This window comes from Macaca fascicularis, chromosome 13, assembly GCF_037993035.2.
Source record: "Macaca fascicularis isolate 582-1 chromosome 13, T2T-MFA8v1.1".
NCBI lineage: Eukaryota > Metazoa > Chordata > Mammalia > Primates > Cercopithecidae > Macaca > Macaca fascicularis.
Genome location: NC_088387.1, coordinates 79723996 through 79736610, shown reverse-complemented (window position 1 = coordinate 79736610; position 12615 = coordinate 79723996). Strand labels below are relative to the sequence as shown.

At 49.2% G+C, this 12615-nt stretch overlaps 1 protein-coding gene across 4 annotated transcripts in view; it reads right to left on the bottom strand.

Annotated features, from left to right (window-relative positions):
• Window positions 1-1395: 1395 nt before the first annotated feature.
• The window catches only part of COX7A2L (cytochrome c oxidase subunit 7A2 like), a 29184-nt gene continuing 17964 nt past the window's right edge, over window positions 1396-12615 (bottom strand). For 2 of the 4 annotated variants that reach the window (XR_010580488.2, XR_012422453.1), the window contains exons 3-4: window positions 7664-7837; window positions 1396-2794 (exon numbers count right to left, since the gene is read on the bottom strand). The gene's annotated coding sequence lies outside the window, so the exon portion shown is untranslated. Of the gene's footprint in view, window positions 2795-3109; window positions 5872-7663; window positions 7838-12615 lie in introns of those variants that run through there. The other 2 variants (XR_010580487.2, XR_006691722.3) reach the window with 2 other exon arrangements.

The following is a 12615-nucleotide window of genomic DNA, read 5'->3' as shown; positions in this document are numbered from 1 at the left end:
TCCCCCAACACCCAGGTGCTCAGGGATACAGGGGAGGTGACTATAGATGAGGAAATGAGTTTGGGAGGTTTAGTAACCAGCCCATGTTCGTTTAGATCATAGCCATGCTGAGACTTTGTGTTCTAGAACTTCAAAATCTGTACTTCCTCCACCACAGTAGGAGAAAGACATTCATTAGACACAGAAGGAAAGGACCAGGGTAGATTCATAGACTTTGGAAAGGAGATAAGGGAAACAGAAGAGAGTCTGTCAGTCTCGGTCCTCAGTCTGGGAGCAGGTGAGTCCACAGCACAGCAATGCTGCACATCTGCATCACCAGCACTGCCGCCCACCGTGCTGGAAAAGTCCCTTTGTCAAAGATGCCCACGACCGGAGTCTCCAGCAGCCACAGAAACAGAATGGTCTGTAGGTATGTTTCCCAAACAAAAAACACGTGCATCTCCTTGTGAAGGGGCAGCTCCTCTCCTCACAGGGACTCATGTAATGTTAGTCATTTTGTGGTGATTGGTTCACCTTTCCAAAAGAAACTTGAATTTCTGCTCTACCTTCCCTTCATTAATAGATCCTGATAATAGCCTTAAAAGCTTTGATGTAAAGAAGACATTTCCAGCTAGGCGCAGCAGCTGACACCTGTAATCCCAGCACTTTGGGAGGCTGAGGCAGGTGGATCACTGGAGCCCAGGAGTTCAAGACCAGCCTGGGCAACATGGTGAAACCTCGTCTCTACCAAAAACACACACACACACACAAATTCCAGGTGTGGTGTGCACCTGTAGTCCCAGTTACTAGGGAGGCTGAGGTGGGAAAATCGCTTGAACCCAGGAGGTGAGGTTGCAGTGAGTAGAGATCGTGCCACTGCACTCCAGCCTGGGCAACAGAGGAGACACTATCTCAAAAATAAAACTTCCTAGACAAAGGAAAAGGAAGAACAAATAGAAAAGTTTGTCTCCTGGGAAGGTCAGCCTGTTTCATTTCTTTATCCACTATCTCTTCATGGGTGATATCCTCAGGAGACCATGGCTTACTGAACTGACCACTTTTTTTTTTTTTTTTTTTTTTTTTGAGAGGGAGTCTCGCTCTGTCGCCCAGGCTGGAGTACAATGGCCGGATCTCAGCTCACTGCAAGCTCCGCCTCCCGGGTTTTCGCCATTCTCCTGCCTCAGCCTCCCGAGTAGCTGGGACTACAGGCGCCGCCACCACGCCCGGCTAGTTTTTTGTACTTTTTTTAGTAGAGACGGGGTTTCACCGTGTTAGCCAGGATGGTCTCGATCTCCTGACCTCGTGATCCACCCGTCTCGGCCTCCCAAAGTGCTGGGATTACAGGCTTGAGCCACCACGCCCGGCCTGAACTGACCACTTTTAAAGAATTTGCCAATCCAAACAGGACCACATTCATTACTAGATGCTGATGTATGCTTTTATTTTTATTTATTTATTTAGAGACAGAGTCTCGCTCTGTTGTCCAGGCTGGAGTGCAATGACACAATTTTAGCTCATTGCAACGTCTGCCTCCTGGGTTCAAGTAATTCTCCTGCATCAGCCTCCCAAGTAGCTAGCTGGGATTACGGCTGTGCGCCACCATGCCCGACTAATTTTATTTGTATTTTTAGTAGAGAGAGGGTTTCACTTTATTGGCCAAGCTAGTCTTGAACTCCCAACCTCAGGTGATCCGCCTGCCTCGGCCTCTCAAAGTGCTGGATTACGGGTGTGAGCCACCGCTCCAGGCCTGATGTACGCTCTTAAAGGTCAAACAGTTGTTCCCACATCCTCTCCCCTGCATATCACAAAGCATCAGTATTTAAACATCCACCATGAGCCTTGTTGGATTCTGATTCAAACGAATGGTAGAAAACATTAAGACAATTGGGGAATTGTGACGACTAGATATTTCATAAGCAATTATTTTAATTTTTAAAGTGTGATAATAGGCCAGGCGCGGTGGCTCATGCCTGTAATCTCAGCAACTTGGGAGATAGAGGCAGGCAGATCACTTGACATCAGGAGTTCCAGACCAGCCTGGCCAAAATGGTGAAACCTCATCTCTACTAAAAATACAAAAATTAGCTAGACCTCATGGCGCACACCTGTAGTCCCAGCTACTTGGGAGGCTGAGGCATGAGAATCGCTTGAACCTGGGAGGTGGGAGGTTGCAGTGAACTGAGATCACACCACTGCACATCAGCCTGGGCAACACAGCCAGACTGTGTCTCAAAAAAAAAAAATAAGTAAAAAAATTTAAAATGTGATAATAGAATGCAGTTTTGTTTTGTTTTGTTTGTATTTTTAGTAGAGATGGGGTTTCACTGTGTTAGTCAGGATGGTCTCGATCTGACCTCGTGATCCGCCCGCCTCGGCCTCCCAAAGTGCTGGGATTACAGGCGTGAGCCACTGCACCTGGCCAGAATGCAGTTTTTCAAAAAGCATCCTTAACTTGAAAATAAACAACTTAACAATTCAGAAATCTGGTAGAAAACCTATAGGGCACCACTTCTATGTCTCAAAGGACAAAAACATGAAGAAGTAGGCTGAAATAAAAGCAAGGTGCTCAATGATTAAAATATGGTCCAGCCCCATGACTAAATGCTATTCAATGAAAATAGTTAACACTTCATGTGTTTAACATGTATTAACTCAATCTTTTCAAAATACTAAATTCCATTATCTCCATTTCACAGATGAAGAAACTTGAGGTACAGAGAAGCCGATTGGCTGAGCTATGAGTTGAAGCCAGGTACTCCCACCTCCAGAGTCCGCGCAGCCAGCTGCCATGCTCATCTGCTGTAGGTTATATGCACTGTAAAATAACAATGGTTGTTAGTAAGAATGAAATCGGTTAAACTTCCAATAGAAGAATTTAAGACTGGCAGAAGAGAAGGTGATGATGAGGCTTTGGACTCTGAATCGTGTCAGAGTTGAAGGGGGGCTTATGCACAAATCCTTCCCTGCTATCCCTACAACCATAGCATGGGGCAGAGGAGCCGCCAGGCTGGTTCACTGTGGCACCTGCTGCCAGCAAATGCCTGCTCTTCTTGCCTTCTCTGACCTTGGGCACACAAGTCCTTACTCCCCAATGTTCAATTTAAACCTATTGGTGTGAAGACACCACTACCTTATTTTCCAGGCTTTGGGCAATTTCCATTTCACTGAGCTCAGCATGGCAGCTTCTCTCCATCATTGGCCAAGTGCTTTTTCCACTTCGTCCTCATTCCCCATCGCTCACTTGCAAGTGTTGGGAGGTTGGGCCAACTCCATGCTCAGCCATAGAACTTTGATCTTCCGTCTCTTCTCCCTTTTAGCAACATAATCCTGTAGGCCTGAAAATAGATTTTCCTGAGGAGCCATCCACTGACAAATGAATATGGACCACTGCTGATGATGACTATCTCAGTGGGATTCAACAAAATCGATTCCAGAGGCCGACATCGACTCCTGACAGGGTGTCCTTTCATCAGATCTCACTGAAAGCACTGAGAAGAAAGTGAGTGCCCGACGAAAGGGAAAGGGCCTCAGGGAGGAAAAGGAATTTCCTAATATGCAAAGCCTGGTCATCCCATCCCATGCTTGACTGATCACAGTAACCAAGCCCTTGTGCCTCCTAGGAAAGATGACAGGAGACTCCGGAGCCTGCCACTGTCAACAGTGATGCCCGTTTGGCCGACACTGGGTTGGAATGACTTGATAACCTGGTTAGAAGCAGGGAAACCAGAAGCTGGAGCCGTCACCATAGAGCTCTGTTTCAGTTGACAAATATAAGTCAGATGCCTTACAGCAGCTCCTCTTCTACGGAATTTAGTCTCTCTGCAAGAAACACGCATTGTGTTGCTACCACCTTCAAAGTGGCAGCCAGTGTGAATCCTGGGGAGTTTGTGTGGAACTGAGGATCTAAAGGAGGCACCCATTCATCAGATATATATATTAAGAACCTGTCTAGGGCAAGGAACTGTGTGGGGCTCAGCAAGGAATCCCAAAATGAGAAAGAGTAGCCCCTGCCCTCACAGAGCATACACTCTAGAAAGGTTGTAAAAACAAACTTTGTATATTTTGGAACTGGTTTAGAGCAAAGTCACGTTCCCTCAAAATTAGAAAATTGTAACTAGATGCTATAATGTATAATGGAAAATGTACAAAGTAAATTATTCCTAAGGAATCTTGGATTGGTCACCTACTGAAACCATCTACCCATTGCTTAAATTCTAGAATCAACACTCCAAAAGGCTGAATCTCAATATTTAAAAAGTGATGTTGCCACTTGGAATCTTCACAGAAAAACCAAGTGACGTGCAGCCCACACAGTGGAATACTACTTAGCAAGAAAAGGGCTGTGGACACACGCACACGCGATGGTGCTCACGGGCAGGAGCACCAGTGACAAACAGCCCATCTCAAAAGTTTACAAACTGCATCCCATTGATACACCACTCTTGAAATGACAAAACTACAGAGACAGAGAACACACTAGTGACTTCAGGGGACAGGGCTGGAAGGGAGAGGAGGCAACTACAAAGGGGCGGCACAAGGGGATTCCTCTGCGGTAGCGATGGGTAGGGCGGCCGCCACATGAGTCTACATGTGGGGTCGGATTCCAGAGTGTTCACCGAACTGCGGGAAACAAGGAAGCCTGTGGTCTGGACTGCTGTGTCCTTCCAATGTCACTTTCCTGGTCTCATTATAGTTACATAAGATGTCACCACTGGGGGAAGCAGAGGGAAGGGTTCATGGGACTCTACTATTTTTGCAACTTCCTGTCTCAAAAAATTTACATAATGATGTAGAAACTTTACCTTCTTTTTATGCTTTTGAAGGCAATATGGAGAAGAAAATAAGCCCTACTACCACAAAGCCTTTTGAAACTCTCCCTGCACCTGTGCACCTGCAGTGCTCCCCCAACAGGTCAGAGGGGGCAGTGCGGACCGTGGGACCGCGGGGTGCCCACAGGCTTTCTAGCGCCCACTTTGCTATCACAGGTCCCTGCGGGAGAACTCCTAGCACGGTGTGGCCATGAGGGAAGCCTAGGCAAGGGAGGGTCAGTCTGGGGTATGACTGTGAAGCTCAGCGTCTGGGACCACAGGGATAAGAAGACCAGGGAGCACTAAGAATTCATCTTCTGGTCTGCCCCTCTGATGACGGTTGGTTGATCCATAACGCTGCTCCCCATGCTCCTGGCACGCATGCAAGGCGGAGACAGCCTTTCCGTGTTTCTCCCCCGACCGCGGGGGCCACAGCACCCCTTCTCCCTCCTTGTTTTGCTTCTGGTTGATGTATCGTTGGTACTCACTCCTCCTCAGATGCCCTCTCCTGAAGCCATCCAGCCTCCGCCTTTCCTCGGGTGTCTGGGCTGAATCAGCTTCCCTTATTCAGAATTAATCAAATGGAAAGGAAGAGCAGAATTTCACTTTCTTCAGCAGAACCCTCTCAAGACTGCTCCCGAACTGAGATGAGGTGACCAGGCTTTCTCCGAGAGCGACAGGTCCTGGCTCTGTCGGCAAGATCTGTGTTAATGTGGCCTGCCCTGTGCTGCCCGTGAACATCTCCTCACCAGAATCACTAGCAGAAATGTTTGCCAGGCTTGGACATTTCCATGGAGAAGATGATTAACTCTGAGCGGAGCCAAGAATCCCCCAGACAGGACTCAGCCCTCCCCAAGACCCTGGAGCCTTGGTGTGATCCAACTCCATCCCCACCGGGCAGGCAGCCTGTCGGAGGGCCAGTGAGGAATCTGACAGCAGGGCTCTAACCTCTGGCTACGGTGCAGAAGGCCTCAGGAAACAGTTTTCACTCACGGGGGAGAATTACTGCCTCCTGAAAGCATTTTCCAGTGAGTGGAGGTGAGTTTAGGTGCTCTCTGTGCAGAAGACGCACCATCTCCTAGGTCTAGAAAGGAAAAGGAGAAGATGAAGGCCTTGCCCACACCCAGTCCAAAGGGAAGAGACATCCTGGCGAGCTCTGCACATAAGAGAACGAGAGATGAGCTGTCCCCGCATCAGAGCGCCGTTAAGGCCGTCCCCTCTGAGCACTGGCTGGAGCCTGCATCACAATCACCGGTGTTTGCACTGGAAGCCATGGGCAACGCGACAGATTGTGAGGAAAGCCTGCAGATGGCTCCGTTAATAAAGCTGCCGTTCGCCACGCCAAAGCTGAAGTGGTTTCCATGGGAAACTCTCACATTAAAATAGAAGGAAGTTTTTTTTAATCAAATGTTAGTAATTACATTTTTTTTATTAAACATTATCAGGTTTAAACACAAAGATTTGCCAGGGAGGGCACTCAGGAAAGCACAGACGCGGCCGTTGGCACCGCCAGGAGCTGAGGGGTTTCTCGGGCACGGGATCCCCCAGCGGCTCTTGCTCCTCCATGTCCTGATTTAACGCTAGGGTCCATTCCACACCACTCACTCAAAGCGTGAGGGACACACACCAGTGGTGAACCCAGAGGACTGCGGGGCAGCCTCCAAGGCCACAGGCCTCTCCAGAGCCGGCGCAGTGGCTTCAGCTCCAGGCGTGTGAGCGACACTGGCCGTCATCCTCGTCCTCGAAACCACCTCCTCTCCTGCCACCATTCCTCCTGGTTTCTTTCTTCCCTCCTGCCCTTCCTCCCTCCCTTTATCCCTCCCTCCTTCCTTGCTTTCCTCCTTTCTTATTTTTAACACTTTTAAAATTTATTACTTCCAATAAAGTGCAAAATCTCAGTGCATCGTGCACACGTATACACCCACACAGCCACCCCTGGAGGAAGACCTGGGATGCTGCCAGCACTCAGAAGTCGGCCTGGGACCTGCTCCTGTCAGGGACTCCCACAGGGCGGCCTCGATTCTGACCTCCTGTCACCACCGAAGACTTTGGTTCGGTTTTGGCTTTTACAAGAACAGAACGCGAAGTGTGCTCTCTGTCGTGTCCGCCTTCCTCTGTTCACACACTCCATGAGCCTCGCTGCTCTCTTCCTCTCCACCCACCTTGTTCAGTCTTGGTTATCCCCCCTTCTATTTCCTCACGTCCACACAACCCTCTGAACAATGTCGCAGACATCCCCTGGTTTCCGCAGCCACTTGTATATTCGGTCTCGAGTTTTAACTCCAGTCCAGATCCCTCACCTTCTCCCCCAGACCGAATCTATGGGATTCCTCACCTAGAGGACCCGCAGGCAACCCACGTTCTCCACAGAAACATGCCTGCTTGTCTACCCCTAGGTTCTGTACTCCCCTCCCCACTCACCCAGAAGCCAAGCTGCACCATCCTGGGGGTACCCCAGAGGCCTCCTCCCCTCTACTGGGATGGGCAGTTGTCACGCTGGGTTCACTCTGCCTTCCTCGCACCCTTGGGATCCATTCCTTCCTCTCGTGTCCTCGGCCCCCATCAGCTCTCATAACAACTCTTAATTATCAATTGTTGTGAGTCTTCTTCCTCTCCATTAGGTTCAAAAGCACCAAACCAACACAAAAACATCCCTGCTGGATCGGGTGGTTAGCCCCGACACACCCCTGCTCACCAGTCAGAGTCCGGCTCTCAGGCCCAGCCCCAGGAAGGTGCTCCAGAAGGCCTAAGCCTCTTACTCTCATCCTGGATCCTGCCTTTCCTCTCTTCTCCCCAACCCCCCAGGCGTACCCGAGATGCCCTCACACCTCAGTGCGTGCCTTCCCCATGTCCTCTGGTGGAAACCACCTACTCACGTGAGGTGCACGTTCAACAGCGCCCCGGCGGGAGCTTCCCTGCCACTCCTCTCGCCTTCCCAGGGCCTGGCCCTGCACTGGGCCGCTCTGCTGCCCTCTGACTGCTCATCATTCTGCAAGCACAGGAGGCCAGGAGCAGTGTCGCCTTTCTCCGTGTCTCCACTGCGCAGCACACTGCAGAAGGAATGATTTGTGCTTCAGGGGCTACTGATGGCAAAGGTGGGACAAGTGGTTGGCACCTCTGACCTCTGTTCAGACCTAGAGCCAAAGAAAGCGAGCTCACCTCTGGCATCCTGGGTTTGAAGGGCCTGAAGTACCCCACCCTGCAGAATCCCACACTGGCATAGAGATTCTGTCTTGGTTATAACGTGTCACATCCATAATCAATGGAGAAAACAGAAAAAATATGCTGGATGACAAGTTATGGGTGAGTCCTGCAGGGGGACACAGTGGTTGATTTCAGTCCTTCCTCAGCCCCTCCTGCTGTGGCCACTAGACAGGAGGGTGGAATGCTGGCTCTCAGGAGACTGAGGCTGCAGACAGGCCCTGATGAGGACTCAGATCTACCCCTTGGCAGGAGCAAGGCCACCCATACCCAAGGCATAAAGACTCAGAATAAGCTAGGTCATGACGTCGCAGGGGCAGTACACTTCCCTCCCAACCTGCCCAAGTCCCACCTGGGCAGACCATGCCTCACTTGGCACCCCAAGGCCTGCCCAAGCTTGCCTGGGCTGGGGGGCCAACCTTAAACACTCCTTAACTTCCTCTCCCACAGCCATGAGATTGCTTTTTGCAAGTCACATGGTTCAATCTAGCCAGTAGTGCTCCCTAAGCCTTCCTGATGCAGTGAGCACCCACATCCTTCAGCTCGAGGAACAGGTCCTGACTCAGAGTGATGGGTGGGGGGACACAAAGTTATAAAACCAACTTTCCAAATGACCATTTGATCAAGAGGACTTAGTTCCAGAGAAGGCAAGGGAACAGCCACCAAGTATAAACAAAGGCTGCTCTGTGTAACTCAACTTTAATTAGAATGACAACTAATTGAAAGTAATTTAATGCTAGTTCATGAACCGTTAATGAAATTCATGTTTTGGAGATGCTGAATGCAACACAGATTTGGCCAGAAACACAAATCTAACCTTTATTCACTTTAATTATTTGGTCAGAACCATTTCCTGGGAGCACATCTAGTCTCTGGATGGCTCTAATCAAACACCACTGAACTTTGAAGACATCAACTCATTCAGCTGCAATTCAATTTTCAAATTAATCTGCCGCATAACGTAGAGGCTTTGTGGCCTAAGCAGGGGGCATGCGGGAGGGGAAGATGGGCTTAGAGCCTCCCAGGTATGAACTGATTCTGGAGCATCTGACCTTCCCCACCCTCTCTAGTGGTGAGGCACTTCCGGAACTGGTGCCAGGCCTTCCGACGAGAGGCTGAGCTGAGCAACCACGCCGCCTCCATGCTTGAGCTCAGGGCTGCACACTCACAACTGAAGCCTAAGCCTGGTACAGCTGGAATCCTGGACCAGGAGAGCCTGCCTCTTCCACCCTAGCCTAGCTGCCCTTCCCTGCTCTCCCCCTCTCCCTAGGAGAGCTGAGATGAGGGACTTGAGCTCTCTGCCTGGCAAGATGCCCTCAGAAACCACCCCAATTTGTGTACCCACTTACTTCCTTGGCCCTTCAGGCAGGCACCAGGTACAGCCCACACAGCCTCAGCCTCTCCTTCCCTGCCTTGGAAAACCCAGGTCCCTAACTCCGTCTGCTTTACTGTACAGCCCTTCCAAGGCTTCTTCCTAAAACCTTCTCTACCAACTGGGAGGCAACACCACCATTTCTCACAGCCTGGGGCAGCTTGGAATGTGATATTTGGAGTCAGCAAAGATTCCAATCTGGCTAGTACATGTTAGGCATCGTAGAGACCTGTGCTTTGGCCCTGAGGTACAGCCATGTGACCATGACTAATCTATGTCATAGATGAAGTTGGAACAAGAGAAGGCAGGATGTCCCAGGAGGGCTGTGTCAGAACTCAAGGAAAAAAATACGACCTAAAGAATGCTCTTCCTGACCATTCACCGGGCCCCGTTTCGGGTTTTGCAGCAGACTCCCCCGGGAAGTCAGCTCCAGCAGCCTTGGGACCCTGAGCAGGCAGCACCCAGGTCCCCACCTGCCCATCCCAACACATCCTGCAGCAGCACCACACCCGGGCACCGTGGAGCCCCAGAGGTCAGGAGGCCTGATTCCAGCTTATGCAAGTGACAGTGGCTGATGGCAGAGGAGACTGCAAGTGATTGTCCCACGCCCCTCCTACCTCTGGAGGTGCTGAGCCACCTTCACTGCTCTTGTTCACGTCATGAGAGCGAGATTCAGCTGCTGCTGCCCTCCAGGCTACAGGGCCTGACCTGCTACCACCAAGGGATGACATGGGTTCCCAGAACAGCAGCCACAGCCAGGCTTCCCTCCACCACACACACCCGGGCAGCCTCCTCTAAAGCCACCAAACCCCGCCAGTCACACAGAGCTTCCAGATCAGAACCGGTGAAGGATAACTGCAGAATTCCTCAATAACAAGGTCATTTGCTAGCCACGTGGTCTATCAACCCTAAGAAGTGGAGAGACACCCTGAACATGACCCTAAGCATGATTCATCTCTGAGGATCCAGCACCGAATAGTGTGTGCTTCTGCACACTAATTAAATGTCCAGAATAACAGAGAATTAATGCGACTCCTTGAAGACGGTGGGTTAGGGAGTCCTTGAGGAGCCAAAGATACCGGCCAATGAACCCAACAAGAGGAGCGCTAAGGACGGAGCACCGCTTCTCAGCCAACCCGACATAGGCAGTTTGTGGTACTAAATAGTGACCCAACTTAGGAGGTGTGGAGTTAAAATGTCAAATGGATGTATTAAATCACTGGGACCAGCCAGTATCAGAATTTCTCAGCAACCAATTTTTATAGCCCCAGGTATAACCTCTAGCTATTGAAGACGAATGCGACAGAAAGTGAGAAGTTTACAAAGCTTTTGACTATGAGGAAAATCAGAAGGAAGATGTGGGGATGAACAGACCTCAGAGTCAGACAAGCAGGGGAGCCTGCCCAAGGCCACACACATGAAGGGAAGAAAAAAGCAGATAAATAAACCAAAGCTGGCCAGTGTTATCAAAGCCACAGCAACCTTCACCTCACCCAGCAGCTTCACAGCAAAGTCACCCTGGATGAAGGGGCCGAGGAGGAGAGGGAAAGCTAGTCAGACCCCAAAAGGGAACCTGGCTGACAGAGCAAAGCGAGGGATAAGTAGGCACTGCTTCACAAGGACAAGTGTAAAGTAGCCAGGTTCAACCCTTCTTACCCTTGTGTACCTAAAAAAAATTTACATCGATGCATATCTAAGCTTAATACCTAACATTTTTCATCTTAAATTTAAGTAGTTGCAAAAAGTATGGTTTCTATTGTTAAAAATATTAGCTAAATTATTAAATCACTTCTAAAGGTATCCAATGGGATGTAAATTCCAGTCAGTTGGACACCCACCTTCATCTGGTTAAAAATACACATCTATACAACAGTCAGATACCTCTGCTTCTACGCATATTTCCATTCCACTCCCATACCCACAACATTACCCCTAAAATTTACCCTCATACAGCTTTAGGAATGAAAGTCTCCTTTTGCTCATGCATAATTCTCTGTAACACTCTAAAATTGAAATTTGTTTAAATTTCCTGTGACCATAAACTCTAAGTGTTAGAAATATTTTTATTCTAGATTGAATTATTACAATTACTGTTAGTACATATTTGACCAAAACAAAGTATGAGAAAATCTGTCTTAGAATGTACTGCAGGCCCCTCCCACTTTGGAAGGCCAAGGTGGGCGGATCACGAGGTCAGGAGATGGAGACCATCCCGGCTAAGGTGGTGAAACCCTATCTCGACTAAAAATACAAAAACTTAGCCGCGCGGTGGCGGACACCCGTAGTCCCAGCTACTCGGGAGGCTGAGGCAGGAGAATGGCCTGAACCCAGGAGGCGAAGCTTGCAGTGAGCCAAGATTGCACCACTGCACTCCAGCCTGGGCGACAGAGCAAGGCTCCGTCTCAAAACAAAAAGAATGCGTCACAATTAGAGGGAGCGAGCTGGTTCAGATTTAAATGGATAAATCTTGCTTACTATTAAAATAAGATAATTTCAACAGAAATTCCATTCCCATTTTTATTTTTACAGATATAAGCACTCAAAAACCTTGTTTTCATAAACAGAAGGGAATGAAGTTTCTCCTGAGTTATAACTGAAAGTCATGTGGTGATCTATTATCAAAATTATTTTTAGGTCGGGCATGGTGGCTCACACTTGTAGTCCTAGCACTTTGGGAGGCTGAGACAGGCATATCACCTGAGGTCAGGCGTTCGAGACCAGCCTGACCAACATGGAGAAACCCTGTCTCTACTAAAAATACAAAAATTAAACAGGTATAGTGGCACACACCTGTAATCCCAGCTACTCGGGAGGCTGAAGCAGGAGAATCGCTTGAACCTGGGAGGCGGAGGTTGCAGGGAGGCGGAGGTTGCAGTGAGATGAGAACGCACCACTGCACTTCAGCCTGGGTGACAAAAGCGAAGCTCTGTCTCAAAACGAAAACAAAAACAAAAACAAAATTATTTGTAATGATCAAATGACAACTTAGTTGGCTCCTCCTTCAGTTTTGTTAAAAACCTCTAAATTGCGAAAAAAAAATTGTCAGTCATTAGAGTCACACACTTCCTCAATGTTACCAATATTTGCACTTATTCCCACGTTGCCCCAGGGATGGTTTTCACTCTCCAGGGCAACACCCCTTGGTGGGACAAGAATGGCTGAGGGTCTGCCTTCCGTTCAGAGTGAAAGATCATCATACAGGACCCCCTTAAGCCAGGTGTGCTCTGCAGCAGCTTAATTTTAGGAGGTGTAATA